The sequence below is a fragment of the Crinia signifera genome, chromosome 6 (genome assembly GCF_055691185.1).
Source record: "Crinia signifera chromosome 6, ASM5569118v1, whole genome shotgun sequence".
Classification (NCBI taxonomy): Eukaryota; Metazoa; Chordata; class Amphibia; order Anura; family Myobatrachidae; genus Crinia; species Crinia signifera.
The window spans coordinates 54,756,791-54,775,271 of NC_139222.1; the positions used below are offsets into that span (position 1 = coordinate 54,756,791).

Genomic DNA, 18,481 nt, shown 5'->3' on the forward strand with positions numbered 1-18,481 from the left:
CAGCTAAACAGTGTTGAGCCTCTTTTGTAGTTTAATTTAAGACCCCCTGCTAATATCATGTCCTGTAGGTCTTTTTACATTACCAACACATGATTTTTTTCAGTAAGCCAATACAGTTAGGAAACTTTTGTATTAGCTTAAATGGTAATAGAAGTAGAAGAGGGCAAAAAAGTGGCTTTAACTCACTTACAGCTATACCACATTGGATAGGCCCAATCTCATCTGATCTTGGAAGCTAAGCAGTGTTGGGCCTGGTTAGTACTTGGGTGGGAGACCACATGGGAACACCAGGTGCTGTAGGTTTTTTCACAAGACTGGCAAATTGTTTGTATTCTCTAGCTCATTAAATTGGAAACTTTTTCTTTTTATTGCCAGTACAGACATTTGGAAGAGGTCAAACAGACACAATAGCCATCACCTAAAGACTTACCACACTGTTTAGGCCCAATTCCAACTGCTTTTGGCAGCTAAACAGTGTTGAGCCTCTTTAGTAGTTTAATTTAAGACCCCCTGCTAATATCATGTCCTGTAGGTCTTTTTACATTACCAACACATGATTTTTTTCAGTAAGCCAATAAAGTTAGGAAACTTTTGTATTAGCTTACCTGGTGATAGAAGTAGAAGAGGGCAAAAAAGTGAATTTAACTCACCTACAGCCATACCACATTGGATATGCCCAATCTCGTCTGATCTTGGAAGCTAAGCAGTGTTGGGCCTGGTTAGTACTTGGGTGGGAGACCACATGGGAACACCAGGTGTTGTAGGTTTTTTCACATTACTGGCAAATTGTTTTTATTCTCTAGCTATTTATATTGGAAACTTTTTCATTTTATTGCCAGCACAGACATTTGGAAGAGGTCAAACAGACACAATAGCCATCACCTAAAGACTTACCACGATGTTTCGGCTCAATTCCAACTGCTTTTGGCAGCTAAACAGTGTTGAGCCTCTTTTGTAGTTTAATTTAAGACCCCCTGCTAATATCATGTCCTGTAGGTCTTTTTACATTACCAACACATGATTTTTTTCAGTAAGCCAATACAGTTAGGAAACTTTTGTATTAGCTTACCTGGTAATAGAAGTAGAAGAGGGCAAAAAAGTGGCATTAACTCACCTACAGCTATACCACATTGGATAGGCCCAATCTCATCTGATCTTGGAAGCTAAGCAGTGTTGGGCCTGGTTAGTACTTGGGTGGGAGACCACATGGGAACACCAGGTGCTGTAGGTTTTTTCACATTACAGGCAAATTGTTTTTATTCTCTAGCTATTTAAATTGGAAACTTTTTCTTTTTATTGCCAGTACAGACATTTGGAAGAGGTCAAACAGACACAATAGCCATCACATAAAGACTTACCACACTGTTTAGGCCCAATTCCAACTGCTTTTGGCAGCTAAACAGTGTTGAGCCTCTTTAGTAGTTTAATTTAAGACCCCCTGCTAATATCATGTCCTGTAGGTCTTTTTACATTACCAACACATGATTTTTTTCAGTAAGCCAATACAGTTTGGAAACTTTTTTATTAGCTTACCTGGTGATAGAAGTAGAAGAGGGCAAAAAAGTGCCCATATTTCACCTACAGCCATACCACATTGGATAGGCCCAATCTTGTCTGTTCTTGGAAGCTAAGCAGTGTTGGGCCTGGTTAGTACTTGGGTGGGAGACCACATGGGAACACCAGGTGCTGTAGGTTTTTTCACATTACAAGCAAATTGTTTTTATTCTCTAGCTATTTATATTGGAAACTTTTTCTTTTTATTGCCAGCACAGACATTTGGAAGAGGTCAAACAGACACAATAGCCATCACCTAAAGACTTACCACACTGTTTAGGCTCAATTCCAACTGCTTTTGGCAGCTAAACAGTGTTGAGCCTCTTTTGTAGTTTAATTTAAGACCCCCTGCTAATATCATGTCCTGTAGGTCTTTTTACATTACCAACACATGATTTTTTTCAGTAAGCCAATACAGTTAGGAAACTTTTGTATTAGCTTACCTGGTGATAGAAGTAGAAGAGGGCAAAAAAGTGAACTTAACTCACCTACAGCCATACCACATTGGATAGGCCCAATCTCGTCTGATCTTGGAAGCTAAGCAGTGTTGGGCCTGGTTAGTACTTGGGTGGGAGACCACATGGGAACACCAGGTGCTGTAGGTTTTTTCACATTACTGGCAAATTGTCTTTATTCTCTAGCTATTTATATTGGAAACTTTTTCATTTTATTGCCAGCACAGACATTTGGAAGAGGTCAAACAGACACAATAGCCATCACCTAAAGACTTACCACGATGTTTCGGCTCAATTCCAACTGCTTTTGGCAGCTAAACAGTGTTGAGCCTCTTTTGTAGTTTAATTTAAGACCCCCTGCTAATATCATGTCCTGTAGGTCTTTTTACATTACCAACACATGATTTTTTTCAGTAAGCCAATACAGTTAGGAAACTTTTGTATTAGCTTACCTGGTAATAGAAGTAGAAGAGGGCAAAAAAGTGGCTTTAACTCACCTACAGCTATACCACATTGGATAGGCCCAATCTCGTCTGATCTTGGAAGCTAAGCAGTGTTGGGCCTGGTTAGTACTTGGGTGGGAGACCACATGGGAACACCAGGTGCTGTAGGTTTTTTCACAAGACTGGCAAATTGTTTTTATTCTCTAGCTATTTAAATTGGAAACTTTTTCTTTTTATTGCCAGCACAGACATTTGGAAGAGGTCAAACAGACACAATAGCCATCACCTAAAGACTTACCACACTGTTTAGGCCCAATTCCAACTGCTTTTGGCAGCTAAACAGTGTTGAGCCTCTTTAGTAGTTTAATTTAAGACCCCCTGCTAATATCATGTCCTGTAGGTCTTTTTACATTACCAACACATGATTTTTTTCAGTAAGCCAATACAGTTAGGAAACTTTTTTATTAGCTTACCTGGTGATAGAAGTAGAAGAGGGCAAAAAAGTGCCTGTATCTCACCTACAGCTATACCACATTGGATAGGCCCAATCTCGTCTGATCTTGGAAGCTGAGCAGTGGCCTGGTTAGTACTTGGGTGGGAGACCACATGGGAACACCAGGTGCTGTAGGTTTTTTCACATTACAGGCAAATTGTTTTTATTCTCTAGCTATTTAAATTGGAAACTTTTTCTTTTTATTGCCAGTACAGACATTTGGAAGAGGTCAAACAGACACAATAGCCATCACATAAAGACTTACCACACTGTTTAGGCCCAATTCCAACTGCTTTTGGCAGCTAAACAGTGTTGAGCCTCTTTAGTAGTTTAATTTAAGACCCCCTGCTAATATCATGTCCTGTAGGTCTTTTTACATTACCAACACATGATTTTTTTCAGTAAGCCAATACAGTTAGGAAACTTTTTTATTAGCTTACCTGGTGATAGAAGTAGAAGAGGGCAAAAAAGTGCCCATATTTCACCTACAGCCATACCACATTGGATAGGCCCAATCTCGTCTGTTCTTGGAAGCTAAGCAGTGTTGGGCCTGGTTAGTACTTGGGTGGGAGACCACATGGGAACACCAGGTGCTGTAGGTTTTTTCACATTACAAGCAAATTGTTTTTATTCTCTAGCTATTTATATTGGAAACTTTTTCTTTTTATTGCCAGCACAGACATTTGGAAGAGGTCAAACAGACACAATAGCCATCACCTAAAGACTTACCACACTGTTTAGGCTCAATTCCAACTGCTTTTGGCAGCTAAACAGTGTTGAGCCTCTTTTGTAGTTTAATTTAAGACCCCCTGCTAATATCATGTCCTGTAGGTCTTTTTACATTACCAACACATGATTTTTTTCAGTAAGCCAATACAGTTAGGAAACTTTTGTATTAGCTTACCTGGTGATAGAAGTAGAAGAGGGCAAAAAAGTGCCTGTATCTCACCTACAGCCATACCACATTGGATAGGCCCAATCTCGTCTGATCTTGGAAGCTAAGCAGTGTTGGGCCTGGTTAGTACTTGGGTGGGAGACCACATGGGAACACCAGGTGCTGTAGGTTTTTTTCACATTACTGGCAAATAGTTTTTAATCTCTAGCTCATTAAATTGGAAACTTTTTCTTTTTATTGCCAGTACAGACATTTGGAAGAGGTCAAACAGACACAATAGCCATCACCTAAAGACTTACCACACTGTTTAGGCCCAATTCCAACTGCTTTTGGCAGCTAAACAGTGTTGAGCCTCTTTAGTAGTTTAATTTAAGACCCCCTGCTAATATCATGTCCTGTAGGTCTTTTTACATTACCAACACATGATTTTTTTCAGTAAGCCAATACAGTTAGGAAACTTTTTTATTAGCTTACCTGGTGATAGAAGTAGAAGAGGGCAAAAAAGTGCTTGTATCTCACCTACAGCTATACCACATTGGATAGGCCCAATCTCGTCTGATCTTGGAAGCTAAGCAGTGTTGGGCCTGGTTAGTACTTGGGTGGGGGACCACATGGGAACACCAGGTGCTGTAGGTTTTTTCACATTACTGGCAAATTGTTTTTATTCTCTAGCTATTTATATTGGAAACTTTTTCATTTTATTGCCAGCACAGACATTTGGAAGAGGTCAAACAGACACAATAGCCATCACCTAAAGACTTACCACGATGTTTCGGCTCAATTCCAACTGCTTTTGGCAGCTAAACAGTGTTGAGCCTCTTTTGTAGTTTAATTTAAGACCCCCTGCTAATATCATGTCCTGTAGGTCTTTTTACATTACCAACACATGTTTTTTTTCAGTAAGCCAATACAGTTAGGAAACTTTTGTATTAGCTTACCTGGTGATAGAAGTAGAAGAGGGCAAAAAAGTGCCTGTATCTCAACTACAGCCATACCACATTGGATAGGCCCAATCTCGTCTGATCTTGGAAGCTAAGTAGTGTTGGGTCTGGTTAGTACTTGGGTGGGAGACCACATGGGAACACCAGGTGCTGTAGGTTTTTTCACATTACAGGCAAATTGTTTTTATTCTCTAGCTATTTAAATTGGAAACTTTTTCTTTTTATTGCCAGCACAGACATTTGGAAGAGGTCAAACAGACACAATAGCCATCACCTAAAGACTTACCAAACTGTTTAGGCCCAATTCCAACTGCTTTTGGCAGCTAAACAGTGTTGAGCCTCTTTAGTAGTTTAATTTAAGACCCCCTGCTAATATCATGTCCTGTAGGTCTTTTTACATTACCAACACATGATTTTTTTCAGTAAGCCAATACAGTTAGGAAACTTTTGTATTAGCTTACCTGGTAATAGAAGTAGAAGAGGGCAAAAAAGTGGCTTTAACTCACCTACAGCTATACCACATTGGATAGGCCCAATCTCGTCTGATCTTGGAAGCTAAGCAGTGTTGGGCCTGGTTAGTACTTGGGTGGGAGACCACATGGGAACACCAGGTGCTGTAGGTTTTTTCACAAGACTGGCAAATTGTTTTTATTCTCTAGCTATTTAAATTGGAAACTTTTTCTTTTTATTGCCAGCACAGACATTTGGAAGAGGTCAAACAGACACAATAGCCATCACCTAAAGACTTACCACACTGTTTAGGCCCAATTCCAACTGCTTTTGGCAGCTAAACAGTGTTGAGCCTCTTTAGTAGTTTAATTTAAGACCCCCTGCTAATATCATGTCCTGTAGGTCTTTTTACATTACCAACACATGATTTTTTTCAGTAAGCCAATACAGTTAGGAAACTTTTTTATTAGCTTACCTGGTGATAGAAGTAGAAGAGGGCAAAAAAGTGCTTGTATCTCACCTACAGCTATACCACATTGGATAGGCCCAATCTCGTCTGATCTTGGAAGCTAAGCAGTGTTGGGCCTGGTTAGTACTTGGGTGGGAGACCACATGGGAACACCAGGTGCTGTAGGTTTTTTCACATTACAGGCAAATTGTTTTTATTCTCTAGCTATTTAAATTGGAAACTTTTTCTTTTTATTGCCAGTACAGACATTTGGAAGAGGTCAAACAGACACAATAGCCATCACATAAAGACTTACCACACTGTTTAGGCCCAATTCCAACTGCTTTTGGCAGCTAAACAGTGTTGAGCCTCTTTAGTAGTTTAATTTAAGACCCCCTGCTAATATCATGTCCTGTAGGTCTTTTTACATTACCAACACATGATTTTTTTTCAGTAAGCCAATACAGTTAGGAAACTTTTTTATTAGCTTACCTGGTGATAGAAGTAGAAGAGGGCAAAAAAGTGCCCATATTTCACCTACAGCCATACCACATTGGATAGGCCCAATCTCGTCTGTTCTTGGAAGCTAAGCAGTGTTGGGCCTGGTTAGTACTTGGGTGGGAGACCACATGGGAACACCAGGTGCTGTAGGTTTTTTCACATTACAAGCAAATTGTTTTTATTCTCTAGCTATTTATATTGGAAACTTTTTCTTTTTATTGCCAGCACAGACATTTGGAAGAGGTCAAACAGACACAATAGCCATCACCTAAAGACTTACCACACTGTTTAGGCTCAATTCCAACTGCTTTTGGCAGCTAAACAGTGTTGAGCCTCTTTTGTAGTTTAATTTAAGACCCCCTGCTAATATCATGTCCTGTAGGTCTTTTTACATTACCAACACATGATTTTTTTCAGTAAGCCAATACAGTTAGGAAACTTTTGTATTAGCTTACCTGGTGATAGAAGTAGAAGAGGGCAAAAAAGTGAATTTAACTCACCTACAGCCATACCACATTGGATAGGCCCAATCTCGTCTGATCTTGGAAGCTAAGCAGTGTTGGGCCTGGTTAGTACTTGGGTGGGAGACCACCTGGGAACACCAGGTGCTGTAGGTTTTTTCACATTACTGGCAAATTGTTTTTATTCTCTAGCTATTTATATTGGAAACTTTTTCTTTTTATTGCCAGCACAGACATTTGGAAGAGGTCAAACAGACACAATAGCCATCACCTAAAGACTTACCACACTGTTTAGGCTCAATTCCAACTGCTTTTGGCAGCTAAACAGTGTTGAGCCTCTTTAGTAGTTTAATTTAAGACCCCCTGCTAATATCATGTCCTGTAGGTCTTTTTACATTACCAACACATGATTTTTTTCAGTAAGCCAATACAGTTAGGAAACTTTTTTATTAGCTTACCTGGTGATAGAAGTAGAAGAGGGCAAAAAAGTGCCTGTATTTCACCTACAGCCATACCACATTGGATAGGCCCAATCTCGTCTGTTCTTGGAAGCTAAGCAGTGTTGGGCCTGGTTAGTACTTGGGTGGGAGACCACATGGGAACACCAGGTGCTGTAGGTTTTTTCACATTACAGGTAAATTGTTTTTATTCTCTAGCTATTTATATTGGAAACTTTTTCTTTTTATTGCCAGCACAGACATTTGGAAGAGGTCAAACAGACACAATAGCCATCACCTAAAGACTTACCACACTGTTTAGGCTCAATTCCAACTGTTTTTGGCAGCTAAACAGTGTTGAGCCTCTTTTGTAGTTTAATTTAAGACCCCCTGCTAATATCATGTCCTGTAGGTCTTTTTACATTACCAACACATGATTTTTTTCAGTAAGCCAATACAGTTAGGAAACTTTTTTATTAGCTTACCTGGTGATAGAAGTAGAAGAGGGCAAAAAAGTGCCTGTATTTCACCTACAGCCATACCACATTGGATAGGCCCAATCTCGTCTGTTCTTGGAAGCTAAGCAGTGTTGGGCCTGGTTAGTACTTGGGTGGGAGACCACATGGGAACACCAGGTGCTGTAGGTTTTTTCACATTACAGGCAAATTGTTTTTATTCTCTAGCTATTTATATTGGAAACTTTTTCTTTTTATTGCCAGCACAGACATTTGGAAGAGGTCAAACAGACACAATAGCCATCACCTAAAGACTTACCACACTGTTTAGGCTCAATTCCAACTGCTTTTGGCAGCTAAACAGTGTTGAGCCTCTTTTGTAGTTTAATTTAAGACCCCCTGCTAATATCATGTCCTGTAGGTCTTTTTACATTACCAACACATGATTTTTTTCAGTAAGTCAATACAGTTAGGAAACTTTTGTATTAGCTTACCTGGTGATAGAAGTAGAAGAGGGCAAAAAAGTGGCTTTAACTCACCTACAGCCATACCACATTGGATAGGCCCAATCTCGTCTGATCTTGGAAGCTAAGCAGTGTTGGGCCTAGTTAGTACTTGGGTGGGAGACCACCTGGGAACACCAGGTGCTGTAGGTTTTTTCACATTACTGGCAAATTGTTTTTATTCTCTAGCTATTTAAATTGGAACTTTTTCTTTTTATTGCCAGCACAGACATTTGGAAGAGGTCAAACAGACACAATAGCCATCACCTAAAGACTTACCACACTGTTTAGGCTCAATTCCAACTGCTTTTGGCAGCTAAACAGTGTTGAGCCTCTTTTGTAGTTTAATTTAAGACCCCCTGCTAATATCATGTCCTGTAGGTCTTTTTACTTTACCAACACATGATTTTTTTCAGTAAGCCAATACAGTTAGGAAACTTTTGTATTAGCTTACCTGGTGATAGAAGTAGAAGAGGGCAAAAAAGTGCCTTTATTTCACCTACAGCCATACCACATTGGATAGGCCCAAACTCGTTTGATCTTGGAAGCTAAGCAGTGTTGGACCTGGTTAGTACTTGGGTGGGAGACCACCTGGGAACACCAGGTGCTGTAGGTTTTTTCACATTACTGGCAAATTGTTTTTATTCTCTAGCTATTTATATTGGAAACTTTTTCTTTTTATTGCCAGCACAGACATTTGGAAGAGGTCAAACAGACACACTAGCCATCACCTAAAGACTTACCACACTGTTTAGGCTCAATTCCAACTGCTTTTGGCAGCTAAACAGTGTTGAGCCTCTTTTGTAGTTTAATTTAAGACCCCCTGCTAATATCATGTCCTGTAGGTCTTTTTACATTACCAACACATGATTTTTTTCAGTAAGCCAATACAGTTAGGAAACTTTTGTATTAGCTTACCTGGTGATAGAAGTAGAAGAGGGCAAAAAAGTGCCTGTATCTCACCTACAGCCATACCACATTGGATAGGCCCAATCTCGTCTGATCTTGGAAGCTAAGCAGTGTTGGGCCTGGTTAGTACTTGGGTGGGAGACCACATGGGAACACCAGGTGCTGTAGGTTTTTTCACATTACTGGCAAATTGTTTTTATTCTCTAGCTCATTAAATTGGAAACTTTTTCTTTTTATTGCCAGTACAGACATTTGGAAGAGGTCAAACAGACACAATAGCCATCACCTAAAGACTTACCACACTGTTTAGGCCCAATTCCAACTGCTTTTGGCAGCTAAACAGTGTTGAGCCTCTTTAGTAGTTTAATTTAAGACCCCCTGCTAATATCATGTCCTGTAGGTCTTTTTACATTACCAACACATGATTTTTTTCAGTAAGCCAATACAGTTAGGAAACTTTTGTATTAGCTTACCTGGTGATAGAAGTAGAAGAGGGCAAAAAAGTGAATTTAACTCACCTACAGCCGTACCACATTGGATAGGCCCAATCTCGTCTGATCTTGGAAGCTAAGCAGTGTTGAGGCTGGTTAGTACTTCGGTGGGAGACCACATGGGAACACCAGGTGCTGTAGGTTTTTTCACATTACTGGCAAATTGTTTTTATTCTCTAGCTATTTATATTGGAAACTTTTTCATTTTATTGCCAGCACAGACATTTGGAAGAGGTCAAACAGACACAATAGCCATCACCTAAAGACTTACCACGATGTTTCGGCTCAATTCCAACTGCTTTTGGCAGCTAAACAGTGTTGAGCCTCTTTTGTAGTTTAATTTAAGACCCCCTGCTAATATCATGTCCTGTAGGTCTTTTTACATTACCAACACATGATTTTTTTCAGTAAGCCAATACAGTTAGGAAACTTTTGTATTAGCTTACCTGGTAATAGAAGTAGAAGAGGGCAAAAAAGTGGCTTTAACTCACCTACAGCTATACCACATTGGATAGGCCCAATCTCGTCTGATCTTGGAAGCTAAGCAGTGTTGGGCCTGGTTAGTACTTGGGTGGGAGACCACATGGGAACACCAGGTGCTGTAGGTTTTTTCACATTACTGGCAAATTGTTTTTATTCTCTAGCTATTTAAATTGGAAACTTTTTCTTTTTATTGCCAGCACAGACATTTGGAAGAGGTCAAACAGACACAATAGCCATCACCTAAAGACTTACCACACTGTTTAGGCCCAATTCCAACTGCTTTTGGCAGCTAAACAGTGTTGAGCCTCTTTAGTAGTTTAATTTAAGACCCCCTGCTAATATCATGTCCTGTAGGTCTTTTTACATTACCAACACATGATTTTTTTCAGTAAGCCAATACAGTTAGGAAACTTTTTTATTAGCTTACCTGGTGATAGAAGTAGAAGAGGGCAAAAAAGTGCCTGTATCTCACCTACAGCTATACCACATTGGATAGGCCCAATCTCGTCTGATCTTGGAAGCTAAGCAGTGTTGGGCCTGGTTAGTACTTGGGTGTGAGACCACATGTGAACACCAGGTGCTGTAGGTTTTTTCACATTACAGGCAAATTGTTTTTATTCTCTAGCTATTTAAATTGGAAACTTTTTCTTTTTATTGCCAGTACAGACATTTGGAAGAGGTCAAACAGACACAATAGCCATCACATAAAGACTTACCACACTGTTTAGGCCCAATTCCAACTGCTTTTGGCAGCTAAACAGTGTTGAGCCTCTTTAGTAGTTTAATTTAAGACCCCCTGCTAATATCATGTCCTGTAGGTCTTTTTACATTACCAACACATGATTTTTTTCAGTAAGCCAATACAGTTAGGAAACTTTTTTATTAGCTTACCTGGTGATAGAAGTAGAAGAGGGCAAAAAAGTGCCCATATTTCACCTACAGCCATACCACATTGGATAGGCCCAATCTCGTCTGTTCTTGGAAGCTAAGCAGTGTTGGGCCTGGTTAGTACTTGGGTGGGAGACCACATGGGAACACCAGGTGCTGTAGGTTTTTTCACATTACAAGCAAATTGTTTTTATTCTCTAGCTATTTATATTGGAAACTTTTTCTTTTTATTGCCAGCACAGACATTTGGAAGAGGTCAAACAGACACAATAGCCATCACCTAAAGACTTACCACACTGTTTAGGCTCAATTCCAACTGCTTTTGGCAGCTAAACAGTGTTGAGCCTCTTTTGTTGTTTAATTTAAGACCCCCTGCTAATATCATGTCCTGTAGGTCTTTTTACTTTACCAACACATGATTTTTTTCAGTAAGCCAATACAGTTAGGAAACTTTTGTATTAGCTTACCTGGTGATAGAAGTAGAAGAGGGCAAAAAAGTGCCTGTATTTCACCTACAGCCATACCACATTGGATAGGCCCAATATCGTCTGATCTTGGAAGCTAAGCAGTGTTGGGCCTGGTTAGTACTTGGGTGGGAGACCACCTGGGAACACCAGGTGCTGTAGGTTTTTTCACATTGCTGGCAAATTGTTTTTATTCTCTAGCTATTTATATTGGAAACTTTTTTTTTTTATTGCCAGCACAGACATTTGGAAGAGGTCAAACAGACACACTAGCCATCACCTAAAGACTTACCACACTGTTTAGGCTCAATTCCAACTGCTTTTGGCAGCTAAACAGTGTTGAGCCTCTTTAGTAGTTTAATTTAAGACCCCCTGCTAATATCATGTCCTGTAGGTCTTTTTACATTACCAACACATGATTTTTTTCAGTAAGCCAATACAGTTAGGAAACTTTTTTATTAGCTTACCTGGTGATAGAAGTAGAAGAGGGCAAAAAAGTGCCTGTATTTCACCTACAGCCATACCACATTGGATAGGCCCAATCTCGTCTGTTCTTGGAAGCTAAGCAGTGTTGGGCCTGGTTAGTACTTGGGTGGGAGACCACATGGGAACACCAGGTGCTGTAGGTTTTTTCACATTACAGGCAAATTGTTTTTATTCTCTAGCTATTTATATTGGAAACTTTTTCTTTTTATTGCCAGCACAGACATTTGGAAGAGGTCAAACAGACACAATAGCCATCACCTAAAGACTTACCACACTGTTTAGGCTCAATTCCAACTGCTTTTGGCAGCTAAACAGTGTTGAGCCTCTTTTGTAGTTTAATTAAAGACCCCCTGCTAATATCATGTCCTGTAGGTCTTTTTACATTACCAACACATGATTTTTTTCAGTAAGCCAATACAGTTAGGAAACTTTTGTATTAGCTTACCTGGTGATAGAAGTAGAAGAGGGCAAAAAAGTGGCTTTAACTCACCTACAGCCATACCACATTGGATAGGCCCAATCTCGTCTGATCTTGGAAGCTAAGCAGTGTTGGGCCTGGTTAGTACTTGGGTGGGAGACCACATGGGAACACCAGGTGCTGTAGGTTTTTTCACATTACTGGCAAATTGCTTTTATTCTCTAGCTATTTAAATAGGAAACTTTTTCTTTTTATTGCCAGCACAGGCATTTGGAAGAGGTCAAACAGACACAATAGCCATCACCTAAAGACTTACCACACTGTTTAGGCCCAATTCCAACTGCTTTTGGCAGCTAAACAGTGTTGAGCCTCTTTAGTAGTTTAATTTAAGACCCCCTGCTAATATCATGTCCTGTAGGTCTTTTTACATTACCAACACATGATTTTTTTCAGTAAGCCAATACAGTTAGGAAACTTTTGTATTAGCTTACCTGGTGATAGAAGTAGAAGAGGGCAAAAAAGTGCCTTTAACTCACCTACAGCCATACCACATTGGATAGGCCCAATCTCGTCTGATCTTGGAAGCTAAGCAGTGTTGGGCCTGGTTAGTACTTGGGTGGGAGACCACATGGGAACACCAGGTGCTGTAGGTTTTTTCACATTACAGGCAAATTGTTTTTATTCTCTAGCTATTTAAATTGGAAACTTTTTCTTTTTATTGCCAGTACAGACATTTGGAAGAGGTCAAACAGACACAATAGCCATCACCTAAAGACTTACCACACTGTTTAGGCCCAATTCCAACTGCTTTTGGCAGCTAAACAGTGTTGAGCCTGTTTAGTAGTTTAATTTAAGACCCCCTGCTAATATCATGTCCTGTAGGTCTTTTTACATTACCAACACATGATTTTTTTTAAGTAAGCCAATACAGTTAGGAAACTTTTTTATTAGCTTACCTGGTGATAGAAGTAGAAGAGGGCAAAAAAGTGCCTGTATCTCACCTACAGCCATACCACATTGGATAGGCCCAATCTCGTCTGATCTTGGAAGCTAAGCAGTGTTGGGCCTAGTTAGTACTTGGGTGGGAGACCACCTGGGAACACCAGGTACTGTAGGTTTTTTCACATTTCTGGCAAATTGTTTTTATTCTCTAGCTATTTAAATTGGAAACTTTTTCTTTTTATTGCCAGCACAGACATTTGGAAGAGGTCAAACAGACACAATAGCCATCACCTAAAGACTTACCACACTGTTTAGGCTCAATTCCAACTGCTTTTGGCAGCTAAACAGTGTTGAGCCTCTTTTGTAGTTTAATTTAAGACCCCCTGCTAATATCATGTCCTGTAGGTCTTTTTACTTTACCAACACATGATTTTTTTCAGTAAGCCAATACAGTTAGGAAACTTTTGTATTAGCTTACCTGGTGATAGAATTAGAAGAGGGCAAAAAAGTGCCTTTATTTCACCTACAGCCATACCACATTGGATAGGCCCAAACTCGTCTGATCTTGGAAGCTAAGCAGTGTTGGGCCTGGCTAGTACTTGGGTGGGAGACCACCTGGGAACACCAGGTGCTGTAGGTTTTTTCACATTACTGGCAAATTGTTTTTATTCTCTAGCTATTTATATTGGAAACTTTTTCTTTTTATTGCCAGCACAGACATTTGGAAGAGGTCAAACAGACACACTAGCCATCACCTAAAGACTTACCACACTGTTTAGGCTCAATTCCAACTGCTTTTGGCAGCTAAACAGTGTTGAGCCTCTTTTGTAGTTTAATTTAAGACCCCCTGCTAATATTATGTCCTGTAGGTCTTTTTACATTACCAACACATGATTTTTTTCAGTAAGCCAATACAGTTAGGAAACTTTTGTATTAGCTTACCTGGTGATAGAAGTAGAAGAGGGCAAAAAAGTGCCTGTATCTCACCTACAGCCATACCACATTGGATAGGCCCAATCTCGTCTGATCTTGGAAGCTAAGCAGTGTTGGGCCTGGTTAGTACTTGGGTGGGAGACCACATGGGAACACCAGGTGCTGTAGGTTTTTATCACATTACTGGCAAATTGTTTTTATTCTCTAGCTCATTAAATTGGAAACTTTTTCTTTTTATTGCCAGTACAGACATTTGGAAGAGGTCAAACAGACACAATAGCCATCACCTAAAGACTTACCACACTGTTTAGGCCCAATTCCAACTGCTTTTGGCAGCTAAACAGTGTTGAGCCTCTTTAGTAGTTTAATTTAAGACCCCCTGCTAATATCATGTCCTGTAGGTCTTTTTACATTACCAACACATGATTTTTTTCAGTAAGCCAATAAAGTTAGGAAACTTTTGTATTAGCTTACCTGGTGATAGAAGTAGAAGAGGGCAAAAAAGTGAATTTAACTCACCTACAGCCATACCACATTGGATATGCCCAATCTCGTCTGATCTTGGAAGCTAAGCAGTGTTGGGCCTGGTTAGTACTTGGGTGGGAGACCACATGGGAACACCAGGTGTTGTAGGTTTTTTCACATTACTGGCAAATTGTTTTTATTCTCTAGCTATTTATATTGGAAACTTTTTCATTTTATTGCCAGCACAGACATTTGGAAGAGGTCAAACAGACACAATAGCCATCACCTAAAGACTTACCACGATGTTTCGGCTCAATTCCAACTGCTTTTGGCAGCTAAACAGTGTTGAGCCTCTTTTGTAGTTTAATTTAAGACCCCCTGCTAATATCATGTCCTGTAGGTCTTTTTACATTACCAACACATGATTTTTTTCAGTAAGCCAATACAGTTAGGAAACTTTTGTATTAGCTTACCTGGTAATAGAAGTAGAAGAGGGCAAAAAAGTGGCTTTAACTCACCTACAGCTATACCACATTGGATAGGCCCAATCTCGTCTGATCTTGGAAGCTAAGCAGTGTTGGGCCTGGTTAGTACTTGGGTGGGAGACCACATGGGAACACCAGGTGCTGTAGGTTTTTTCACATTACAGGCAAATTGTTTTTATTCTCTAGCTATTTAAATTGGAAACTTTTTCTTTTTATTGCCAGTACAGACATTTGGAAGAGGTCAAACAGACACAATAGCCATCACATAAAGACTTACCACACTGTTTAGGCCCAATTCCAACTGCTTTTGGCAGCTAAACAGTGTTGAGCCTCTTTAGTAGTTTAATTTAAGACCCCCTGCTAATATCATGTCCTGTAGGTCTTTTTACATTACCAACACATGATTTTTTTCAGTAAGCCAATACAGTTTGGAAACTTTTTTATTAGCTTACCTGGTGATAGAAGTAGAAGAGGGCAAAAAAGTGCCCATATTTCACCTACAGCCATACCACATTGGATAGGCCCAATCTCGTCTGTTCTTGGAAGCTAAGCAGTGTTGGGCCTGGTTAGTACTTGGGTGGGAGACCACATGGGAACACCAGGTGCTGTAGGTTTTTTCACATTACAAGCAAATTGTTTTTATTCTCTAGCTATTTATATTGGAAACTTTTTCTTTTTATTGCCAGCACAGACATTTGGAAGAGGTCAAACAGACACAATAGCCATCACCTAAAGACTTACCACACTGTTTAGGCTCAATTCCAACTGCTTTTGGCAGCTAAACAGTGTTGAGCCTCTTTTGTAGTTTAATTTAAGACCCCCTGCTAATATCATGTCCTGTAGGTCTTTTTACATTACCAACACATGATTTTTTTCAGTAAGCCAATACAGTTAGGAAACTTTTGTATTAGCTTACCTGGTGATAGAAGTAGAAGAGGGCAAAAAAGTGAATTTCACTCACCTACAGCCATACCACATTGGATAGGCCCAATCTCGTCTGATCTTGGAAGCTAAGCAGTGTTGGGCCTGGTTAGTACTTGGGTGGGAGACCACCTGGGAACACCAGGTGCTGTAGGTTTTTTCACATTACTGGCAAATTGTTTTTATTCTCTAGCTATTTATATTGGAAACTTTTTCTTTTTATTGCCAGCACAGACATTTGGAAGAGGTCAAACAGACACAATAGCCATCACCTAAAGACTTACCACACTGTTTAGGCTCAATTCCAACTGCTTTTGGCAGCTAAACAGTGTTGAGCCTCTTTAGTAGTTTAATTTAAGACCCCCTGCTAATATCATGTCCTGTAGGTCTTTTTACATTACCAACACATGATTTTTTTCAGTAAGCCAATACAGTTAGGAAACTTTTTTATTAGCTTACCTGGTGATAGAAGTAGAAGAGGGCAAAAAAGTGCCTGTATTTCACCTACAGCCATACCACATTGGATAGGCCCAATCTCGTCTGTTCTTGGAAGCTAAGCAGTGTTGGGCCTGGTTAGTACTTGGGTGGGAGACCACATGGGAACACCAGGTGCTGTAGGTTTTTTCACATTACAGGCAAATTGTTTTTATTCTCTAGCTATTTATATTGGAAACTTTTTCTTTTTATTGCCAGCACAGACATTTGGAAGAGGTCAAACAGACACAATAGCCATCACCTAAAGACTTACCACACTGTTTAGGCTCAATTCCAACTGCTTTTGGCAGCTAAACAGTGTTGAGCCTCTTTTGTAGTTTAATTTAAGACCCCCTGCTAATATCATGTCCTGTAGGTCTTTTTACATTACCAACACATGATTTTTTTCAGTAAGTCAATACAGTTAGGAAACTTTTGTATTAGCTTACCTGGTGATAGAAGTAGAAGAGGGCAAAAAAGTGGCTTTAACTCACCTACAGCCATACCACATTGGATAGGCCCAATCTCGTCTGATCTTGGAAGCTAAGCAGTGTTGGGCCTAGTTAGTACTTGGGTGGGAGACCACCTGGGAACACCAGGTGCTGTAGGTTTTTTCACATTACTGGCAAATTGTTTTTATTCTCTAGCTATTTAAATTGGAACTTTTTCTTTTTATTGCCAGCACAGACATTTGGAAGAGGTCAAACAGACACAATAGCCATCACCTAAAGACTTACCACACTGTTTAGGCTCAATTCCAACTGCTTTTGGCAGCTAAACAGTGTTGAGCCTCTTTTGTAGTTTAATTTAAGACCCCCTGCTAATATCATGTCCTGTAGGTCTTTTTACTTTACCAACACATGATTTTTTTCAGTAAGCCAATACAGTTAGGAAACTTTTGTATTAGCTTACCTGGTGATAGAAGTAGAAGAGGGCAAAAAAGTGCCTTTATTTCACCTACAGCCATACCACATTGGATAGGCCCAAACTCGTTTGATCTTGGAAGCTAAGCAGTGTTGGACCTGGTTAGTACTTGGGTGGGAGACCACCTGGGAACACCAGGTGCTGTAGGTTTTTTCACATTACTGGCAAATTGTTTTTATTCTCTAGCTATTTATATTGGAAACTTTTTCTTTTTATTGCCAGCACAGACATTTGGAAGAGGTCAAACAGACACACTAGCCATCACCTAAAGACTTACCACACTGTTTAGGCTCAATTCCAACTGCTTTTGGCAGCTAAACAGTGTTGAGCCTCTTTTGTAGTTTAATTTAAGACCCCCTGCTAATATCATGTCCTGTAGGTCTTTTTACATTACCAACACATGATTTTTTTCAGTAAGCCAATACAGTTAGGAAACTTTTGTATTAGCTTACCTGGTGATAGAAGTAGAAGAGGGCAAAAAAGTGCCTGTATCTCACCTACAGCCATACCACATTGGATAGGCCCAATCTCGTCTGATCTTGGAAGCTAAGCAGTGTTGGGCCTGGTTAGTACTTGGGTGGGAGACCACATGGGAACACCAGGTGCTGTAGGTTTTTTCACATTACTGGCAAATTGTTTTTATTCTCTAGCTCATTAAATTGGAAACTTTTTCTTTTTATTGCCAGTACAGACATTTGGAAGAGGTCAAACAGACACAATAGCCATCACCTAAAGACTTACCACACTGTTTAGGCCCAATTCCAACTGCTTTTGGCAGCTAAACAGTGTTGAGCCTCTTTAGTAGTTTAATTTAAGACCCCCTGCTAATATCATGTCCTGTAGGTCTTTTTACATTACCAACACATGATTTTTTTCAGTAAGCCAATACAGTTAGGAAACTTTTGTATTAGCTTACCTGGTGATAGAAGTAGAAGAGGGCAAAAAAGTGAATTTAACTCACCTACAGCCATACCACATTGGATAGGCCCAATCTCGTCTGATCTTGGAAGCTAAGCAGTGTTGAGCCTGGTTAGTACTTCGGTGGGAGACCACATGGGAACACCAGGTGCTGTAGGTTTTTTCACATTACTGGCAAATTGTTTTTATTCTCTAGCTATTTATAACTGAAACTTTTTCATTTTATTGCCAGCACAGACATTTG

The 18,481-nt window shown here is 39.8% G+C and overlaps 36 non-coding genes and 4 pseudogenes across 36 annotated transcripts; all 40 read left to right on the forward strand.

Moving 5' to 3' along the window:
• The first annotated feature begins 184 nt into the window (after positions 1-184).
• On the forward strand, positions 185-303 carry LOC146014612 (5S ribosomal RNA). The gene has a single exon (XR_014447561.1). It is a non-coding gene; the product is annotated as a 5S ribosomal RNA (ribosomal RNA).
• Positions 304-648: 345 nt separating this feature from the next.
• LOC146013190 (5S ribosomal RNA) lies at positions 649-767 on the forward strand. The gene has a single exon (XR_014446172.1). It is a non-coding gene; the product is annotated as a 5S ribosomal RNA (ribosomal RNA).
• A 345-nt stretch (positions 768-1,112) lies between these two features.
• LOC146014003 (5S ribosomal RNA) lies at positions 1,113-1,231 on the forward strand. The gene has a single exon (XR_014446963.1). It is a non-coding gene; the product is annotated as a 5S ribosomal RNA (ribosomal RNA).
• A 345-nt stretch (positions 1,232-1,576) lies between these two features.
• On the forward strand, positions 1,577-1,695 carry LOC146017500 (5S ribosomal RNA). The gene has a single exon (XR_014450369.1). It is a non-coding gene; the product is annotated as a 5S ribosomal RNA (ribosomal RNA).
• Positions 1,696-2,040: 345 nt separating this feature from the next.
• On the forward strand, positions 2,041-2,159 carry LOC146011802 (5S ribosomal RNA). The gene has a single exon (XR_014444988.1). It is a non-coding gene; the product is annotated as a 5S ribosomal RNA (ribosomal RNA).
• Positions 2,160-2,504: 345 nt separating this feature from the next.
• On the forward strand, positions 2,505-2,623 carry LOC146014406 (5S ribosomal RNA). The gene has a single exon (XR_014447362.1). It is a non-coding gene; the product is annotated as a 5S ribosomal RNA (ribosomal RNA).
• Positions 2,624-2,968: 345 nt separating this feature from the next.
• On the forward strand, positions 2,969-3,083 carry LOC146011693 (5S ribosomal RNA; annotated as a pseudogene).
• Positions 3,084-3,428: 345 nt separating this feature from the next.
• Positions 3,429-3,547, forward strand: LOC146015614 (5S ribosomal RNA). The gene has a single exon (XR_014448530.1). It is a non-coding gene; the product is annotated as a 5S ribosomal RNA (ribosomal RNA).
• A 345-nt stretch (positions 3,548-3,892) lies between these two features.
• LOC146011803 (5S ribosomal RNA) lies at positions 3,893-4,011 on the forward strand. Its single transcript, XR_014444989.1, has one exon. It is a non-coding gene; the product is annotated as a 5S ribosomal RNA (ribosomal RNA).
• Positions 4,012-4,357: 346 nt separating this feature from the next.
• On the forward strand, positions 4,358-4,476 carry LOC146014699 (5S ribosomal RNA). The gene has a single exon (XR_014447645.1). It is a non-coding gene; the product is annotated as a 5S ribosomal RNA (ribosomal RNA).
• A 345-nt stretch (positions 4,477-4,821) lies between these two features.
• LOC146010561 (5S ribosomal RNA) lies at positions 4,822-4,940 on the forward strand (annotated as a pseudogene).
• A 345-nt stretch (positions 4,941-5,285) lies between these two features.
• LOC146014407 (5S ribosomal RNA) lies at positions 5,286-5,404 on the forward strand. The gene has a single exon (XR_014447363.1). It is a non-coding gene; the product is annotated as a 5S ribosomal RNA (ribosomal RNA).
• Positions 5,405-5,749: 345 nt separating this feature from the next.
• LOC146014408 (5S ribosomal RNA) lies at positions 5,750-5,868 on the forward strand. The gene has a single exon (XR_014447364.1). It is a non-coding gene; the product is annotated as a 5S ribosomal RNA (ribosomal RNA).
• A 346-nt stretch (positions 5,869-6,214) lies between these two features.
• On the forward strand, positions 6,215-6,333 carry LOC146015615 (5S ribosomal RNA). Its single transcript, XR_014448531.1, has one exon. It is a non-coding gene; the product is annotated as a 5S ribosomal RNA (ribosomal RNA).
• A 345-nt stretch (positions 6,334-6,678) lies between these two features.
• Positions 6,679-6,797, forward strand: LOC146014016 (5S ribosomal RNA). Its single transcript, XR_014446976.1, has one exon. It is a non-coding gene; the product is annotated as a 5S ribosomal RNA (ribosomal RNA).
• A 345-nt stretch (positions 6,798-7,142) lies between these two features.
• Positions 7,143-7,261, forward strand: LOC146015616 (5S ribosomal RNA). The gene has a single exon (XR_014448532.1). It is a non-coding gene; the product is annotated as a 5S ribosomal RNA (ribosomal RNA).
• Positions 7,262-7,606: 345 nt separating this feature from the next.
• On the forward strand, positions 7,607-7,725 carry LOC146015617 (5S ribosomal RNA). The gene has a single exon (XR_014448533.1). It is a non-coding gene; the product is annotated as a 5S ribosomal RNA (ribosomal RNA).
• Positions 7,726-8,070: 345 nt separating this feature from the next.
• Positions 8,071-8,189, forward strand: LOC146015374 (5S ribosomal RNA). Its single transcript, XR_014448298.1, has one exon. It is a non-coding gene; the product is annotated as a 5S ribosomal RNA (ribosomal RNA).
• A 344-nt stretch (positions 8,190-8,533) lies between these two features.
• Positions 8,534-8,652, forward strand: LOC146016749 (5S ribosomal RNA). Its single transcript, XR_014449629.1, has one exon. It is a non-coding gene; the product is annotated as a 5S ribosomal RNA (ribosomal RNA).
• Positions 8,653-8,997: 345 nt separating this feature from the next.
• On the forward strand, positions 8,998-9,116 carry LOC146011805 (5S ribosomal RNA). The gene has a single exon (XR_014444991.1). It is a non-coding gene; the product is annotated as a 5S ribosomal RNA (ribosomal RNA).
• A 345-nt stretch (positions 9,117-9,461) lies between these two features.
• On the forward strand, positions 9,462-9,580 carry LOC146011372 (5S ribosomal RNA; annotated as a pseudogene).
• Positions 9,581-9,925: 345 nt separating this feature from the next.
• Positions 9,926-10,044, forward strand: LOC146014410 (5S ribosomal RNA). Its single transcript, XR_014447366.1, has one exon. It is a non-coding gene; the product is annotated as a 5S ribosomal RNA (ribosomal RNA).
• Positions 10,045-10,389: 345 nt separating this feature from the next.
• On the forward strand, positions 10,390-10,508 carry LOC146010733 (5S ribosomal RNA; annotated as a pseudogene).
• Positions 10,509-10,853: 345 nt separating this feature from the next.
• On the forward strand, positions 10,854-10,972 carry LOC146015618 (5S ribosomal RNA). Its single transcript, XR_014448534.1, has one exon. It is a non-coding gene; the product is annotated as a 5S ribosomal RNA (ribosomal RNA).
• A 345-nt stretch (positions 10,973-11,317) lies between these two features.
• LOC146016781 (5S ribosomal RNA) lies at positions 11,318-11,436 on the forward strand. The gene has a single exon (XR_014449659.1). It is a non-coding gene; the product is annotated as a 5S ribosomal RNA (ribosomal RNA).
• A 345-nt stretch (positions 11,437-11,781) lies between these two features.
• On the forward strand, positions 11,782-11,900 carry LOC146015619 (5S ribosomal RNA). Its single transcript, XR_014448535.1, has one exon. It is a non-coding gene; the product is annotated as a 5S ribosomal RNA (ribosomal RNA).
• Positions 11,901-12,245: 345 nt separating this feature from the next.
• On the forward strand, positions 12,246-12,364 carry LOC146011806 (5S ribosomal RNA). The gene has a single exon (XR_014444992.1). It is a non-coding gene; the product is annotated as a 5S ribosomal RNA (ribosomal RNA).
• Positions 12,365-12,709: 345 nt separating this feature from the next.
• Positions 12,710-12,828, forward strand: LOC146011807 (5S ribosomal RNA). The gene has a single exon (XR_014444993.1). It is a non-coding gene; the product is annotated as a 5S ribosomal RNA (ribosomal RNA).
• Positions 12,829-13,174: 346 nt separating this feature from the next.
• On the forward strand, positions 13,175-13,293 carry LOC146016835 (5S ribosomal RNA). The gene has a single exon (XR_014449717.1). It is a non-coding gene; the product is annotated as a 5S ribosomal RNA (ribosomal RNA).
• Positions 13,294-13,638: 345 nt separating this feature from the next.
• Positions 13,639-13,757, forward strand: LOC146015343 (5S ribosomal RNA). Its single transcript, XR_014448268.1, has one exon. It is a non-coding gene; the product is annotated as a 5S ribosomal RNA (ribosomal RNA).
• Positions 13,758-14,102: 345 nt separating this feature from the next.
• On the forward strand, positions 14,103-14,221 carry LOC146011808 (5S ribosomal RNA). Its single transcript, XR_014444994.1, has one exon. It is a non-coding gene; the product is annotated as a 5S ribosomal RNA (ribosomal RNA).
• A 346-nt stretch (positions 14,222-14,567) lies between these two features.
• On the forward strand, positions 14,568-14,686 carry LOC146013201 (5S ribosomal RNA). Its single transcript, XR_014446183.1, has one exon. It is a non-coding gene; the product is annotated as a 5S ribosomal RNA (ribosomal RNA).
• A 345-nt stretch (positions 14,687-15,031) lies between these two features.
• Positions 15,032-15,150, forward strand: LOC146014411 (5S ribosomal RNA). Its single transcript, XR_014447367.1, has one exon. It is a non-coding gene; the product is annotated as a 5S ribosomal RNA (ribosomal RNA).
• A 345-nt stretch (positions 15,151-15,495) lies between these two features.
• LOC146015620 (5S ribosomal RNA) lies at positions 15,496-15,614 on the forward strand. The gene has a single exon (XR_014448536.1). It is a non-coding gene; the product is annotated as a 5S ribosomal RNA (ribosomal RNA).
• A 345-nt stretch (positions 15,615-15,959) lies between these two features.
• Positions 15,960-16,078, forward strand: LOC146014027 (5S ribosomal RNA). Its single transcript, XR_014446987.1, has one exon. It is a non-coding gene; the product is annotated as a 5S ribosomal RNA (ribosomal RNA).
• Positions 16,079-16,423: 345 nt separating this feature from the next.
• Positions 16,424-16,542, forward strand: LOC146015621 (5S ribosomal RNA). Its single transcript, XR_014448537.1, has one exon. It is a non-coding gene; the product is annotated as a 5S ribosomal RNA (ribosomal RNA).
• A 345-nt stretch (positions 16,543-16,887) lies between these two features.
• On the forward strand, positions 16,888-17,006 carry LOC146015375 (5S ribosomal RNA). The gene has a single exon (XR_014448299.1). It is a non-coding gene; the product is annotated as a 5S ribosomal RNA (ribosomal RNA).
• Positions 17,007-17,350: 344 nt separating this feature from the next.
• LOC146016750 (5S ribosomal RNA) lies at positions 17,351-17,469 on the forward strand. The gene has a single exon (XR_014449630.1). It is a non-coding gene; the product is annotated as a 5S ribosomal RNA (ribosomal RNA).
• A 345-nt stretch (positions 17,470-17,814) lies between these two features.
• LOC146011809 (5S ribosomal RNA) lies at positions 17,815-17,933 on the forward strand. Its single transcript, XR_014444995.1, has one exon. It is a non-coding gene; the product is annotated as a 5S ribosomal RNA (ribosomal RNA).
• A 345-nt stretch (positions 17,934-18,278) lies between these two features.
• Positions 18,279-18,397, forward strand: LOC146016821 (5S ribosomal RNA). The gene has a single exon (XR_014449700.1). It is a non-coding gene; the product is annotated as a 5S ribosomal RNA (ribosomal RNA).
• The last annotated feature ends 84 nt before the right edge of the window (positions 18,398-18,481 follow it).